Genomic DNA, 17,823 nt, shown 5'->3' with positions numbered 1-17,823 from the left:
TTGAATATAGCGATCGATTCTTAGCGCGCAGTATGACGGCCGTATAATACTGACAATGATTGCAATCACAGTGTAAAAACTGGCCGGCGGCTCTCCTGACCTCAGCTCGACAAATGCATAAAAACACATGCTGTTAAATTAGGGTTAGGAGAGCCACCGGCCAGTCCGAGCGTTGCGTTGCGATCATAGTCCGTATCATCCTTCTGTCTGACTGCTGCCTTACACTGGTTTTGAACTGTTGAAGCCTGTTCAAAAATCCTACTAAGGTTGAATCTGATCCCTAACAAACTATCTACTATACCTCTAGAAACCTCGTCAATGTCTTTTGGTGGTTTTAGAGGATCCATGTACAATGTCTAGTGGAAATACCCAAAAGTTGACATCTTTGAAAGACCGTAAAGAGCTTTAATAAACACTTTTGATTCTTTATTGCCTGGAGCATTGGAGAATTCGAAGACTAAATTAAAGATATCTCCAGGGAGATAGTTTACCCGACACCTTGCCTTTATTTTCTATATAAATGTCCACAGTTACAGTAATGATTCACATTCATGTGTCCTACTACTCGGCTGTCAAACATTGTCATTAATCCAAAGCGCAAAGAGATGCAAGGAATGTGAAAATGAATGTCACAAGTAAAGACATGTCTGATGTGAGTATTGTTTGCAGAACAATAGACAGAAAAGATTTTTGTAACCACCAAGTGACTGGTATAATCAACGTACAGAATCTGGGAAATAGGCTAAGGGTTTTTTGTGATTTTTTTTAAATAGAAGAAAAAATTAATCATCATTGATATCTGATTTGTCTTCTATTTTGTAATGTTTAGATTACTTATAAATTTTAATTTTTAGAAGATTCTGACATTTCCATACCAAGTAAAAATATAATGATGAGAAATGATAACAGACAACTTTTTTTATTATTTTTAATATGTGATGCAATCATGTTTCTCCTCTGTCTAAAGAAGTTTTCCAAGAATGAAATACTCCCTACTAAAGCTGTCACCCGGTGAATACAATACATCATTACTTACCCTTTGCTCCTGGACTGGCTCTTCAATTATGTTTTTGGTGATTACTCACAGACTGCATTGATGACATCATGCAAGTTCACTACACATCATCAATGCAGTCAATCATTGAGTTAACAGCTTTGCCGCCAAATTAATGCCAGAAAGCTCAGTGATTGGCTGCATCGGTGAGGTGCATTGTAAGTATTTATTTTATGTTATGTTTTCTTTTCAACGCTAACTATGATTACTTTCTTGGTTTTTTTGCAGGAGAACAACGAGACCATGGTAACAGAGTTCTATCTCTTAGGATTTCAAGTCAGTCAAAGTTAAAAAATTTTAATTTTCTCCTTTTTCCTTCTGGTTTACTGTGGGACAATATGTGGGAATCTCCTGATCATCACCCTGGTGTCCACCAGCAAGAACCTCCACAGTCCAATGTACTTCTTCATCTCACAACTGTCCATCAGTGACATCTTGTTACCCACAGATATTGTCCCTAAGATGCTCCACATTCTTGTAAATAGTGGGGGGAATATTACCTATATTGGTTGCATGATTCAGTTATATATCTTCTGCTCTTCAGTAGTATTTGAATGTCTTCTTCTGGCAGTAATGTCTTATGACAGATATGTGGCCATCTGTAATCCTCTGCATTACACTACCATTATGACAAGTGACCACTGTGTGATATTGTCTACTATCTGTTGGTTATCTGGATTTTCTATTAATTTGATTTACACCCTAACAACTGCAATGCTCAATTTTTGTCGCTCCAAAATCATTGACCATTTTTTCTGTGACCTTGTTCCCTTACTAGAACTTGCCTGTTCTGATGCCTTCATTGTCAATTTAGAGATTTATTTACTAAGTATACTGGTTATTATAATTCCAACCACAATTATTATAATGTCCTATAAAGAAATAATTGTAGCAATCTTAAGGATCCCATCCGGTACCGGTAGACATAAAGCCTTCTCCACCTGTAGCTCCCACCTCACTGTGGTCTCCATATTCTACTGGACAATGTTCAGTGTTTATGTTGTTCCAAACAAAGGGCGGATGCTAAACACCAGCAAGATCCTATCCCTGCTATACACTGTGTTTACTCCTCTGGTCAACCCCATTATATACAGTCTGAAAAATGAAGACATTAAAAAAGTTGTACAAAGAAAAATTTTTAAGTGTTGCTTCTAGGAAAATCATCTATTATATTCCAAATTGAAGAAAATTTTTTTATGAATATTGACTGGTGATGAGCGAATGTGCTCGCCACTACTCATTACTCGCCCAAGTATCACAGTACTTGGTGTACTCGGCGAGCACCCAGCATTTCCGGGATTACTCGGCGGGAACTCGGGTCTCCACCCAGCATTTTTGGCGGACAATAGAGACCCAATCACACTACAGAGATTGCCTGCCAGGCAATGAAACGCCGCAGCCATCTTTGTTGTGGTCGTGCAGTGATTGGCTGGCCGCACAGCATCATCAGAGGTATAAGAGACCGGACGCCGCCCTGCTCGGCCCATTCAGCTCCGGATTGAGATAGTGTAGGGAGTGCTGCTGCCGATATAGGGTCAGAATTGGGGATTTATTAGTTAGTGTGGTGTCTACCATCCTAAACTACTCACATCCAGCTAAAGCAACAGTCCTTCTAAGGACTAATTCCGGAGTATATAGGTTCCATTGTTAGGTTGGCAGGGGAGTGTACGTCGCTGTATACACATCAGTGCAAGGCCTGCAGGCACTGTATGTCTGTATATAGATCATTGCATAAATCAAGAGGGTCCATTCCCTTCCAGTGTGCTGGTGCTGCTGCTACCTGTAGGATATATTAGCCGTATATAGCTATCCCCAGGTGTAATTAGAATACAGGCCACACATTTTTTGGTGTGGTATCTCCGTGGCAGAGCGTATCTGTGCGTGCTCAAACTTTGGCCAGTTTACAGAGGTTTTCTTTTTTTTGGCCTGGCTGTCACTGTAGTTAAATACAGTAGTGCTTAGCCAAAAAAAAAATACAGGCCACACATTTGTTGTAGTGGTATCTTCATGGCAGCTCATATCTGTGTGTGCTCAAAGTTTGACCAGTTTACGAAGGCTTTCTTTTTTGTACTGGGTGAAACTGTACTTATACACAGCAATAGTTAGCCCAAAAATAAAAAAAACAGGGCACACAGTTGTCGTAGTGGTATCTCCATGGCAGCTCATATCTGTGTGTGCTCAAAGTTTGTCCAGTTAACGGCTAATTTCTTTTCTTGACCTGGCTGTCACTGTACTTAAGCCCCCGTTACACACTGCGATATCGCTGCATGTGATACTTACCTCCGACTGCTCCCCCACTGCTCATCATTGGTCGCGCGAGAACTCCCTGGACCATTCCTCGTCGGCCACTTCCTACTGCGCTTCCTGTGGCACCGACGAGCGAGGCGTGGATGCGGGAGGGAGGACGCCAGGATCGCCTCATCTGACAGGTAAGTAGCGACCCCCGACCGCTGCGATGTCGCTGGTTAGATCTGTCTGTGTGGCAGCTCACTAAAGACCATTTAGCGATGCACCAGTGATCCATATCGTTGTCGGGATCGCTGGTGCATCGCTTAGTACCCTAACATACAGCAGTATTTAGCAAAAAAAAAAAAAATACAGGCCACACATTTTTTGGTGTGGTATCTCCGTGGCAGTTCCTATCTCTGTGTCCTCAATGTTTGGCCAGTTTATCGCGTTTTTCTTTGTCCTGGGTGACACTGTACTTATCTACAGCACTATGTTGCATGCTTTTAAAAACAGTGGGGTCTATCTCTGACACGCCTCATACATCCGTGTGCCAAAAATTGAGGCATTTTAGGCCTGAATTCCTTTTTTTGGGCAGTCTGCCACACTCGTTATATCCAGCACTCTTTTGCATCCACCAAAAAGCAAAGAAACATATTTTACAGTGTGGTATATCTGTGACACGCCTCATACGTCAGTGTGATAAAAGTGTGTGGATTTTAGGCTGGTACTCCAGTGTTTTCCTGTCTGGTACTCAAGTTATATACAGCACTATGTTGCATAATTTTAACGAACATGCCACATTTTACAGTGGGGTCTATCTCAGACAAGTCTCATACATCCGTGTGCCAAAAATTGAGGCATTTTAGGCCTAAATTCCCTTTTTTTGGGCAATCTGTGTTAGGCGTTGAGTTTCCCCCAATTAACAAGGGGAATCTCAAGCCATGTCCTCTGACATCTCCCATTCTTCTGCAGCCGCAGAGGTTCCTGCTCAGCAGAGATGTCGGGATCAGCATCTTGCTGAGGATAATGCTATGGTTCTGGGTGCTGCTGCCGCTCCATTCTCAGCTATAGCCTCCTGCACTAATCAGCGGCAAGCAGATGCTCCTGGGACTAAGTCCTGCTTTTCTCCATCTGAGCATGCCCGTGAGACGACCCCTTATTGGTGGTCGGAGGTAACATGCTCAGGCCCTCAAGCAGCTTGGATTGGGCCATCCCGGAAGGCTAGGTTATAAAAGGGCCACATGTTAAATGCTCCAATGACTACCACCATCACCATCTTCAGCCTAGAGGCAGTCACTGTGCAGATAGAAGGAGCAGAGGGTGAAAGCTTAGGCGGTGTTATACTCTGTATTGTACTCTGTCTCTTTATTATAAAGGCTAAATCTTCTTGATGAAATCATGCCTGTAAGAGCCATAGCAAGATAGCACTGAAGATCACGGGGACAGGTCTCACAACTACTGAAGCCTGGTTTTCCCGGGCAGGATTCTGACAAGCCCTCACCTACTAATACTGAACTGGCTGGACAATGACGTTTAAAAGGAGCCCATGCATTTTCTGTAACTGAAGCTAGAGATTTTGACATTTCAGATGTATTCCCAGAGATGTCAATTGGAGAGCATGGTGGTCGTAGATGTGAATTCTACACCACCACACCAGCTGCTGCCTCTCCTCCACCCGAGGAGCCGCACCCACCATCTTCTGTCACTTTCCCATTCTCCCGCAGAATGAAAGTCGGCAAGGACAAGGTCATCTCCCCTCTGTAACAGTCTATCATTGTAATTTTATTGGGGGTAAATGATATCTATTACTATGTATGTAACCCCTTGTCATGTACAGCACCATGGAATTAATTGCGCTATATGAATGACTAAATAATAATAATAATAATAATAATAATACCTGGGTGTTTCCACTAGACAATCTATCAAACATGTTATTGAATGATTTGTTTTTCTGACAACTCTGTTCAGTTGTGCACAAAATATGTCAACTTGGTAGCTATACCCCATTGGGTGTTGACACAATGTCATGTTGACTATAGTCCCCAGATGTTATGTAGGTCCCTAATCTCACCTCTACTTCAGCAGCATGATGAATTAATAGGAAAAGCAGGTTGCATTGGTATAGCTGTTGTGTTCTTGACAAAGAAACTCAATAACATCAATGAGATGGTTAGCCACACACGGAATAGAGAAATAGTAAAGATGACAATTGACAAGTAGTTTCACATTTGAGGTAAAATACATTTCAACAAGTTGTTTTAACTCTTACAACGTTATATTCCAAAGCCTTGAAGAAAATGATGAATATATTGTGAACCAAATAGGTATGAATAATTAATCACACAAATGATGTAACATAATTCTAAACATACACAAGCTATCAGTGGGGAAATTATTTTCCACCAAAAATTTTAAGTATGAAACTAGTGTCATCTTGTGGAATGTTATGAGCCACAAAGTCCTTCAAATTGAAACTGTTCTGGATATACTGCACAATTTTCTCTAGAAAATTGTAAGTACATGCCTTCTATGCTGCTTGCATTAAAGAACTGATTTGCCAGATATGTACAGAGTCAGGATGACCGGTCCATGGGTACCTGTGCTGCGCCATTTCCAGAACTGTCAAGACTGCATCTCCTGCTTCCCTGCAGTAGGAATAGGGTAACGGACAGGCCCCATTACAGAGGAAGAAGGGTCATGTTTAGACAGGGAACCTGGCTGGAAGCTGAGGGAAAAAAGCAAAGCAGGAGTGAGTCCCCAGCTGTGAACGTGTGAGCAGCAAGGGGGCAGTGCATTATGTACCCGAAGCACCGATGCTGTGGAAAAATGCAGGAGATAGACCTGGTGGCCTAGAGGCATGGGTCCAGCTTAACAGAAAATGGGCAAGGCATCAAAGATTTTTCACATGGACAAGCAGTGCATAGGAGACTGCGTAGCATACTCCATCCTTTGAGCAGTGGCACTGCAAAGGACAGTTCCCATTGTCTCCCACCACTAAAAGCTCAAGTGCCATTTACCAAGGTGCCATTTGCCCAGTAACCACCAGAGAGCGATGTGCAGTGCGCTCCTTGACTGTGAGTACAGCGAACATGTGCAGCGGAGAGAGCCAGTTCATGCCAGCATGGATAACCAATAACTAGAAGGCACAGAGGAATGACAGGGGACATTGGTAGGGTCAGCAAGGAACTCCCTGAGCATTTTCAAAAACTTACACTCCATGTTAGAGTCCCCGGCGCCTCAGGGACAGGGAGACGGGAGCGACTGAGAAAACACTGCCCCAAACTTTGCCAATGTTCCACTGCTTTTGCAGGCTTGGCATTGTGACTCTCTCACCTGTACTCCATGCTTAGCAAACAAACTTTGACCTCTGCTGCTAACGTTTTCAAATGTGAATTTTTTGTAATAATTCCACAAGAAGGGCCCTCTGTTCCTCCAATATTTTATTACACCTGTCTGCCTCTGGAATAAGAGATGTAAAGTTCTCCTTGTAGCGTGGGTTTAGAAGTGTCACCAATCAGTATTGCCCATCACCCAAAATTTTGATAACACGAGAGTGACAGGAAAGACAGCGTAACATAAACTCAGCCATGCGTGCAAGACTGCTAACAGTCAATACTCCTGTGTCCTCACCAAGAGGATGACTGACCATGCTCTCCTCCTTCTCCTTGTCCTCAGGCCTCCAATACTTAGAAATAACCTCAGTAATATCATTGTACAAACATCATTGTAAATAACTTCTTGTAAATACACCCCTGAATATTTTATCTCCCTCACCTCATTATAGATTGTAAGTTGCCATGAGCAGGATTGTTTTGTTTTGGTTTAATTATTGTTATCGTTGTTACTTAGTGTAAATTGTAAGTGTGACCAGCAGGGTAGTTTTGTTTTGGTTTAATTATTGGATTATTGTTATCATTGTTACTTAGGACTGTTGTGTTTGAAACTGTAAAACTGTAAATATGTTTTCGCTCTATAATAACTCTCAATCTTCAAATTAGAACACAGATAAGCAGGATGGCAACGATAATTTTGGTGTCATTGACGCTCCAGAGAAAAGAGAAATGTCCATCTCAACTGACGAAGATGAAGATCAAATTTTATTCACACAAATTGTTACATAGAGGATAAAATCTTCAGTGCAATAAATAACAGAAGCATTTCTGGAGACTAGACTTCCTTCATCATGATTAAGGGAGCCTAGTCTCCAGAAATTTGTTGATATCAGCGTCTGTCATTTATTGCACTGAAGATTTTATCCCCTATGTAACATTTCGTGTGAATAAAATTTGATCTTCACGGAATCAGTTGAGCTGGACATTTCCCTTTTCTCTGGATGGTTAAACGCTTGGACACAGCGGGTCCGTGCTCCTGAAGACAGTGCAATACAATCACGGGTGAGCTGGAACATTCAACTTTCTTCAGTCATTGACGCTCACCCTCTTTGTGGATTCGTCAAAGTTTTGGAGAATGTTACATATGTCAGATATCTATGTCCAATCCTCACATGTTATGTGTGAAGACAGAACTCAATACCGACAACCTTGTTGATGCTGGTTTACTATTCACCAACTGCCCTCTTCTGCTCACAAATCTTTTCCAACATCTGCAGTATAGAGTTCCAAGGCATGGGGGCAACACACACCAGTCATTGAGCCATAAGCTGCAAGCGCTGCTGAATCATGGCAAGGGCGGCTGAAGCTGTAGCTAACTTTCTAAAACGGGTATTTCGAGAGTTGCACTTTTCCGCGCAGATCTGCCAGCTACATGTCAGTTTTCAAAAAATGTTGACCAATTTGGTTAAGTGCATGAGCCAGGCATGGCACGTGTGTGAGCTCGCCACACCAAAGATCAGCTACCAGGTTCCACCCTTTGTCAAACACAACCATGCCTGGCTGTGGGTACAGCTATCTCAGCCACTGATCTGCCTGCTCTTTCAGAGCTGTCCACAACTCTTCAGCATTTTGGGGTTTGTCACAGAAGCATATTAGCTTCAGCACAGCCTGTTCCTGCTTTCATTTGGCAGTGCTACAGTTCTTCCAACTTGTGACTGATGTGCTACCTTTTGCAGCTGGAGGCAAAGGAGTAGGTGCAGGAGCTGTAGACTGTGGGGGCAACCCAGTTTGACGTAGGGCCCGCAATACTCAGGGTTTGGGAGGTAATGAACCATACCAAGATTGAAGTGAGTCCCAGCTTCCACTATGTTAACCCATTGTGCCCTCAGTGAGATGTGCCGCCCTGACCACAAGCACTTGTCCATGTGTTTGTGGTTAGGTGAACTTTCCAAGTAACAGCATTGTGGAGGGCATGGGTAATGTTGTGGGACAAGTGCCTGTGTAATGCCGGGAAGGCACACGGGGACAAATATTCCCACATGTTTGTGCCCTCGGGGTGATACTTGACTCTGCCCTCTCTTTCAAGTTCCAACCCCTTGCCTCTTTCTGCCCATTACAACTCAAAAACATTTCCTGGATCCGTATATTCCAAGAAAATTCAAAAATGTTTGTGCACGCCCTCATGATCTGGACACTGCATCTGGAGGCACGTTTGCCCGTCTCCTATATTCTGACAAGCTCATTACCTTAGAGAGACTATTCTCCTCATAACTGAAGGTCACATTGACCGAAACATCTTTTTTCATGCACTACAATAAACCTCCTTGCAAATACCTTTAAGTTGAGTGCTAGGTTTATATTTGTCTCCATATATCTCTGACATAGTCTCCCAATGTCCGACTGGGTGATAACTTCTTCTACGCAAACTCAGTGTGCCGTCAGCGATATGTACCATCCCTGCCCACAAGCACTTGTCCACGGGTCCGTGGTTAGGTGCACATTCCCTGTAACAGCATTGTTGATGGTCCGGGTAATGTTGTGGGACACGTGCTTGCTTGTGTAATGTTGTGACGGCATACCCAGAGAAATATTGGTGGGTGGGGACCGAGTACCATGTTACAGGTTGCGGAAAGTGTCCATCTCCCACAAGCCTAAAATGCAACATTTAGAGCGCAAGCAGACAAGAAATTTGTGAATTTAGTACTGTGGCCTGTGTGCCGTTGGCTGCATCTTTCCACTTATGGTCCAATGACAGGGGTATGGACAACTGAAGGCTGCGCTGGCACAAGAACATGGATGTGCTTGATGATGGTGTAGGGCAGGAGGCATCTTCGCATGCACCGTTGACAGGGACTTGGCTTACACGCACAACAGTGGAAGAAGCAGTGGTATCACCAGCAGGCACTGTTCATGGAGACTGGTGTTCAACCATCAAAGTCGGGTGCTTTGCTGCCATGTGCTTGATCATGCTGGTGGTGGTAAGGCTGGTAGTTTTGCTACCCCTGCTGATGCGGCAATGGCCGGTGGTGCAAATGGCCTTTTAGGGTTATCGACACAGTCTTTAAAAAACAACAAGACTGTTAGGGAGACATTCATTGACTCCCTCTCGCACACCACCTCGTCACCTGACTTTTGTTGTTCCCCCAGGCTCAGTTCTAGGACCACTACTCTTCTCCATCTACACCTTTGGCCTGAGACAGCTCATGTAATGCCACGGTTTGCAATATCATCACTGCGCCGATGACACGCAGATGTACCTATCTGTACCTGACATCACCTCCTTACTGACCAAAATCACACATCTTACCACCATATCATCCTTCTTTTCTGCTCGCTTTCAAAAAGTGGACATGGACAAATCAGAATACATCATCTTTCAAGCATGTCACATTGAGTACACCTGAGAGCTGTGTATGCCTCATTTGGTACCACTTTAGTAAGAGGTAAACTTTGCCCTAGAGAAAATATTTTCCAGACATTCACTGCCTTTTTTGCACATTTTTTGCAGCTGTGATCTTCATCTTATTGGTGTGGATGTAGTAAATTTCTATGTCGTCATCAATACCATCTTCGCCCATATGTTGTAAAGAGGAAATCAGGTGTTTCTAATGGTCGTGGTTATGTAAGTTTTGTGCCATTCCTTTAACAGTGTTCGTTACACTAGGACACTTAATTTTAGACTGGTACATTAGGATATTATTGGTAATATGTATGGGTGAAGATGAAGAAGCTTGTGCCATGGGGGTGTTTATAGTTACTGTTGGTGGACTCCTCTTTGAAGCTTGTTTTTCACGAGCATCCATCAATTTGTTTGGTTTTCCTCCAACACTGATCTGCTTTCTCTAATTCATCATCTCACGAACATGTTGCACTTTGCCTTTTATACAGGCATGTGCATCTTTGGCAACTTATTTTGGATCGGCATTTCATAGGATGAGTCTCACACATGCATCTGGTACACCGATATTCTGATGGGTATGAAACCGATTCTGGTAATTGATGGTGGCTAAATGACGAATCATTGTTGGCTGTATCCTGGATCTCATACCTCCCATAGCCACTGCTGTTATTAATCATGTATGTTCCCATTCCTGTCATCACCATGCCCCTTTTCCAGATCACTTCATCCAATGATTTGTCTGCCATATTGTTACTAAAAACATGCATCTTCCCAGCAGCAACTGTGTAGGAAAGCACGTTACAGTTTTGCAAAGTGTTTATGATGTCTCTAAAAAATGTACACACTGTGTTGATATCTACCCAAAGGTAGAAATGTTAGCCAGGCCATACACATAGTGGATGGGCATTCCAAGTCTAGGAGACCCACTCCTTTAAATTAGGCACAGTTTTTAATCAGGCCTTACTCCACATCTCATCATCCACCGCCACTAGATCAACAGCGCTAACCTGTACAGCCATTGTCAAAATCCTAACAAGGTTGGGTGTTTTTGCTGGGCATTAAGTACTTGTTATGGAAAAGGTTGAGGTGTACTCCACAGGGGAAAATGTTTGCCAGCCAACACACTTAGTGTATGAGCATTAAAAGTTTAGGAGACCCTCTCCTTTTTAATGGGACATTTTTTGTTAAGAAATCTTTCAAGGGGGGGTTGGGGTTATTGGGGTGCATATGACTTGGTAGCAGGGCAGGCCTTGCAGTCAATGCATAAGAAAACAGAATGGGAGTAAAAAAATAATAATGTGAAGTGGATTTTCCTGTGCCCATCCAGTACCTGGGTTTAATGGCATATAGGGGTTCAGGGCAAGCCTTGCATTCAATGCAACATTTTTTATGGAAGCCATTCTGGACATCTCGTGAAAGGGGTATTGGGGTGCGTCATAATTCTTGGCAGCCCATCCACTCACTGCATGGGCAATAACAGTTTAGGAGACCCACTGTTTAATAATGGCTCTTTGATAAGATTAATGCAGCCTAATGCCCCTGTTAAAATAGTCTCTGTGACTTTAAGAGTCCCTTCTTCATACATGAAACAAGATGTGTCTGCTTATGTGTCACACACCACATGGCCAGCTAGGGTTGGTAAATGTTACAATGACATTTCCCAGTGAATGCATTGGTTTTAATTGAAAGCAATGTTAAAGTTGAAAAACGCTTCAAAAACGCTGCGTCTGAACATAGCCCAAGTGGGAGAGGAACATTTTGGTCTGGGGTTAATTATTTTGCCTTATATGCAAGTCATTAAACTGGAAAGGATGTTCCTTAACATATTTCCCAGCAAAATCTGTTTTGGTTTCGTTTGTTTTTTGGTGCATCAGTAAAAATGGCATGGAACTCTGACTACATTGCTTAGGCCTCTTTCACACATCAGGTTTTCGCCGTCAGGCGCGATACGGTGCTTTTGACAGAAACCGGATTCAGCGAAATGCAATGCCGGATCCGGTTTCCCCCCCATTGACTTGCATTTGCGCCGGATCGCGCCGGATGGCCATGCGTTTCATCCGGTTTTCGCCGGATCCGGCAATGTGTCGCGATCCGGCGTCTGGAAAAAACGGCTACTGTAACGTTTTTTGCCTCCGGCGAAAAACCCGGACACACCGGATCCGGCGCGTCCGGCTTTTTCACACAATGAAAGCCTATGAGCGCCGCAATGCGCCGGATCTGGTTTTTTGGTCTGAGCATGCTCAGTAGCTCTGCCCACAAGACATATATAAAAGCAAGACAGTGGGACCCACAGCCACACCCAACATGCCACCCAAGAAAGCAACCAAGCGAAGCAGGAGAAGGCAGGAGACCACTGCAGCACCATCAGCACCACAACCACCCCAAATGGAGCAGCAAATGCAACATGCTGAGGAGGGGAGGCCAGCAGCAGATGAGAGACGGTAATTATCAAATCCCCCATTCCTCCAAACTAGGGCTATAGAATATCAAGATATTCATTGGCCCTTTGTTTCTCTTTATTCAACAGCCGCCCAATAGATGCAGCAGCAGCAGCAATGGCAGCAGCTGGAACACCACCCACAGGCATGGAGTGTGGCCACCAGGAAGACAGCACATCATCTTCTGGGAGCCCTCCCTCGCATCGTCAGCGTTTGACGGTAAGTTTTTATTTCCAAAATCCATCTTCTCTGTAATATATGTCTATTCATTGCCTTTTATTTCAAAACAGGATTCACAAGATGAAGAGGAGCTCCCAGAAGAAGAAGGAAGGGGTGGACAGACACCTGGAGTGGGCTCACAATTGGTAAGTTTTTTGCATCAAACGCAGAAACACAACATCACACTACACACAACACATAGAAAACAATGTTCTGCAGACCACACACAGCAAACAAATGCCTACATCCAAAGACATAACATTTTTTGTTTTCTTCTCTAGTCTTCCCAATCTGGTGCTCGGCCAAGAGGTCCTCGCAGTGCCTCCCAGGGTCGTCGGCGACAGCAACGCGGCGGTCACCAGCGTGTAAGTATAAATATTTTTGCTTTGTTTTTTTGCACATTTTATTTCATTTCTTATGTGGAGGCTAATTATGTTATTTTTGTCTTTTTCTTTAACAGCCTTCACAGCGTGCTCCCGACTCTGACGGTGAGGATGGAGGACTCGATGTGGACCACCTCATCGATCTCGTTCGAGAAAGGGAGCCGCTCTGGAATATGGCTGACCGCCGCCACGCTGACCTTATCGTTACCCGACGACTCTGGGAGGAAATCTGTTCGCTCCTTGTGGGCCGCTGGGAGGACCTCGATGTTCGGGCCCAGATTACAGAGCGTAAGTATATACAGTACCGGTTGCTTGATGTAAACCAGTGTTTCCCGAACTCCAGTCCTCGTGGTCCCCACGGATCATGTGTTCAGGATTTCTATTTACTATGGAAATCCTGAAAACATGACCCCTGGGGACCATGAGGACTGGAGTTTGGGAAACACTGATGTTGTATACTAACCACTCCTTTCTCGTTTCAGGGAACAGAATTGTGAATCGGTGGCGGTCTGTGAGGGATCGTTTCAAGAAGGAGTTCAATAAAGAGATGCGGGCCCCGAGTGGATCTGGAGGACGCAGGAGCAAGTACAAGTACGCAGAAGCCCTGTCGTTCCTCCAGGAAACAATGGTCACCAGAAGGTAAATATTACACACCACATGTGAAAAAAAATGTTAGATGTAAATTTTTTTTTCAGCCAGGGCCATACCATGTCAGTATTTTAATTGTTTTTTTTTCTCTTTATTCCACAGCACGGTGAGCAGCACTCGGGAGCCTGCACGATTGGACCCTTCTGAGGCGATCCATGAGGAGACCGGCACTGAGGGACACTTCGACCGCCCCGGTACATCTGCACCTTCCCAGCCTTACCACACATTCGACCCATCTGTCCCATCCACCAGCACAGGAGCATCATGGCCGCCTACATTACATGAAGCTGCTGGTGAGGAGATCGCTTTCCCTTTACCCCACCCTTCTGCCCCTGCCACCTCTAGTACACCTGCGGGTACTGGGCGGCAGCGGCAGAAGGGTCAGGAAAAGACTTATGCGCCAGAGTTCTTGCATCTGAATGCATCTTTCCAGAACTGTCTAAAAGTCTTGTCAGAGCAAATCTCCGCAGGCTATCAGCAGATCAACTCCAGCATTCTGGAGGTGAAGACACTTCTGCAAACCATGCATTCAGAAGCAAGAACTTCGCCAAACCACACCTTTTTCAGGTCTGTTGTGGAGCGCATGGAAACGCTCTCTCCTGCCCAGCAGATGCATGTAATGCATTCATGCCATGCTGCTCTCCAGCAAGTTACCTCCCAACCTCCTCCTCCCACCACAGTAGTTCCTCCACCTGCACCCCCTCCAGCCACTTTCCATCCTCCCCCTCCTATTACATCTACACCCCCTCCAGCCACTTTCCATCCTCCCCCTCCTATTACATCTACACCCCCTCCAGCCACTTTCCATCCTCCCCCTCCTATTACATACCATCCACCTCCCCAGCACCATCCACCTCCCCAGCACCATCCACCTCCCCAGCACCAGCAACCTCCCCAGCACCAGCAACCTCCCCAGTACCAGCAACCTCCCCAGTACCAGCAACCTCCCCAGTACCTGCAAACTCCCCAGTACCAGCAACCTCACCAGTACCAGACATCTCCCCACTTCCAGCAACCTGCCCCGTACCAGACATCTCCCCACTTCCAGCAACCTGCCCCGTACCAGACATCTCCCCACTTCCAGCAACCTGCCCCGTACCAGACATCTCCCCACTTCCAGCAACCTGCCCTGTACCAAACTCCTTCCCCATACAACTTGCCATCAACATCATCTGCTCCTACAGTCCCTGCCCAACCCTCCACTCCACCACCCACCACCTCTTCTGCTTCCCACATGTCCACCCATTCTGTAGTTTTTTCCACACCTTCACCTCTAACTGTTCCTTCCCCACCACGATCCCAGTCCTCTCTCCACACTCCCAGTGTCGAAGTGTCCCGCAGCCCCTACAGCAGTATTTCCACCACACACTACACAGATTTATAATGTGTGTATTTAAATAAAAATGACCAGTTTTATGGTTTCAGTTTTATAGTTTCAAAGTTTTATTAAACAAGTTTATTAAATTTTTAAAAAAGTTTACTAAAAAAAACATTTTTCAATAAAAGTTAAATTATTTTACACTGGTTGTCTGTCATTTCTTTCTGCGGCGAAAAAGGTTAAATACAGGGTATTTAAAAGGTGAAATGGTATTCAAAACCAGGTATATAACTGTGGGTAAATTTTAGCTTTTTGCCACAGTTGTGTTCCTGGTTGTGTTTGAAGCAAAGTATTTCACCTAAAAAGTTGTGTTTATTGTTGGTGATTTCCTAACAATGTACACAACTTTTGTTAAAAGGTGAAATACTTTGCATAAAACACAACCAGGTACACACCTGTGGCCTAAAGCTAAAAATAGAGACCATGACAAGATAGCCAACTTTGGTTGGCAAAGGTATATACTGTTGGTACAGAAGGTACACAAGTTTGGTTGGGCACAAATCTTTCACACTCTGTCATCCTGCCAGTGTACTCTGCCTTGAGGTGACATAAAGTATAGTGCAAAATTGTCCCTCATTACTGAAACCGTCACAGAACTTCTAGTGGTAATGTCATGGTAATCTTGCAAGGTGGTTTCTTCAGAGGTGTCCTCAATGGAAATGGGTTCCTTGCAGATAACAAAATTGTGGAGTACCACGCACGCTTTGATCACCTCGTCCACAGTTTCTGTCTTGAGGTTGATCGCAGTCAATAGGACCCGCCATTTGGCTGTCAGAATACCAAAGGTACATTCAACCATTCTTCTTGCTCTTGTGAGGCGGTAATTAAAAATGCGTTTTGGTCTTGTCAATCCTCTGCTAGAGTACGGTTTCAAAAGGTGTTCTGACAGCTGGAAGGCTTCATCCCCTACACAGACAAATGGCATAGGTGGACCAGATGTTTGCGGCAGCGGTCTAGGTGGTGGGAACTGGAAGGTGTTTCCATACAGTTTACGCCACATGGCAGACAGTTTGAAAACTTGAGAGTCATTGGAGCGGCCATAGGCCCCAATATCAACCGCAATAAATTTGTATTCCGCGTCAGCGATGGCCATGAGGACAATTGAAAAATATTTCTTGTAATTGAAATATTCCGATCCCGATCCAGCTGGCTTTACAATGCGGATATGTTTCCCGTCCACAGCGCCCAAGCAGTATGGAAACTGACATATCTGTTGAAACTTGTCAGCAATTTCAATCCACCTCTCTGTTGTGGGCTCTGGTAAAAACTCTTCAGCTAAGGAGTCCCACAGTGCACGGCATGTGTACTTCACAATTCCAGATATGGTGGAAATCCCGAGTCTGTACTGGAAATGCAGTGACGAAAGGGATTCTCCAGTTGCAAGAAATCTGTGGGGAATTAAAAAACAATAAATTAGTTTTAAATCACAGCATTACATACCAAAACTGACCTATAACACTTGGAGATGCAAACTACCACCAACAAGATTGCAGTGAAAGTATGCTCTGATGCGAGCATATCCAATAAATGTGGCTTACCTTAAAGTCACCATCAGACGCTCTGCGGGTGAAACAGAGAAGCGGCAATAGGTGTCCGCTTTTCTTATGAGGTGTGCAATGCGCTCCACCAAGTAATCAAAATTCTCCATTTTCATCCTAACATATCCAAAAAATTTATCCGGGTTTCGTCGAAGGTCCATGCATAGTGTAGAATAGACCCCACGCGTCATTCTCTTGGCTGTGATGGGGTGGATCCACAAACGTCGTCTACGATGCCTGATGCGCTGCTGTCTCGCTCTCTCCTTCTCCAGAACAATCACCCTCAAACGATTCGCCTCCGCTGTAAAATCCGCCAAATTCTTCAAAATATTTCCAATCACAACATCCATCTTCGCCAGTAACTTGCTCTTCTCTCCAACCTGCACTTTCTCCTCTACAACCTGTCAAAGAAGGGCTGTAGGAACATGCTATATATAGTTTTCCAATAGCCAATCCCGTTCGGAAGGCCACAAGGGTCAATTTTAAAAACCGGATCCGGCGTAATCCGTCGAAAAACGGATAGAAAAACGGATGAACCGGATGAGACGGATCCGGTTTTGTCTGTCAAGAAAAAGACGGATCCGGCAGAAAACCGGATCCATCACATCCGGTTTTACGAAACATTTGCCGGATCCGGCGTTCCGGCACGACGCCGGATCGCGCCTGACGCCGAAAACCTGACGTGTGAAAGTAGCCTTAAAGCTGTGAACTTGGAGTCAGGAATGCTTCCAGGGGCGATCCCCATTATGTCCCCGTGTCATTTGAGCAGTGTTACCATCATTTTCTGACATTTTTAGACCTTAAAAGGACCCCCAGGGGGATCGCAGTAAAAATGCTCAGGTCTCCCATAGACTTGGGCTCATTGCTCTGTCCGAGTACCCGAGTATTCCAATTTGCTCAACGTGACCAACGAGCACCTGAGCATTTTAGTGCTCGCCCATCACTATTATTGACAATTATCAATCCAGATATTTCTCTAGAAAGACCCCACTTTATTTATTGTGGTATGATTTGTGACATAGGAACAACCCCTTCATCAGACGTTCAATGTAACAGGCCTTAATGAAATGTGTTCTTGAACCTAGCATCCAAATCAATATCTGTGCGATGGACAACAATTTATTTTGTATTGAAAAGGCTGCATTATTCAACTTTTATACAAGTGGTCTTTGAATACATCTCTAGCATCTTAATAACAGGT

At 44.4% G+C, this 17,823-nt stretch overlaps 1 pseudogene; it reads left to right on the top strand.

Moving 5' to 3' along the window:
- Window positions 1-1,255: 1,255 nt before the first annotated feature.
- LOC141050070 (olfactory receptor 1496-like) lies at window positions 1,256-2,209 on the top strand (annotated as a pseudogene).
- The last annotated feature ends 15,614 nt before the right edge of the window (window positions 2,210-17,823 follow it).

This window comes from Dendrobates tinctorius, unplaced genomic scaffold, assembly GCF_039654945.1.
Source record: "Dendrobates tinctorius isolate UK_male_01 unplaced genomic scaffold, ASM3965494v1 ptg000151l, whole genome shotgun sequence".
In the NCBI taxonomy this organism is placed as follows: Eukaryota; Metazoa; Chordata; class Amphibia; order Anura; family Dendrobatidae; genus Dendrobates; species Dendrobates tinctorius.
This window is presented reverse-complemented; position numbering and strand designations above follow the sequence as displayed.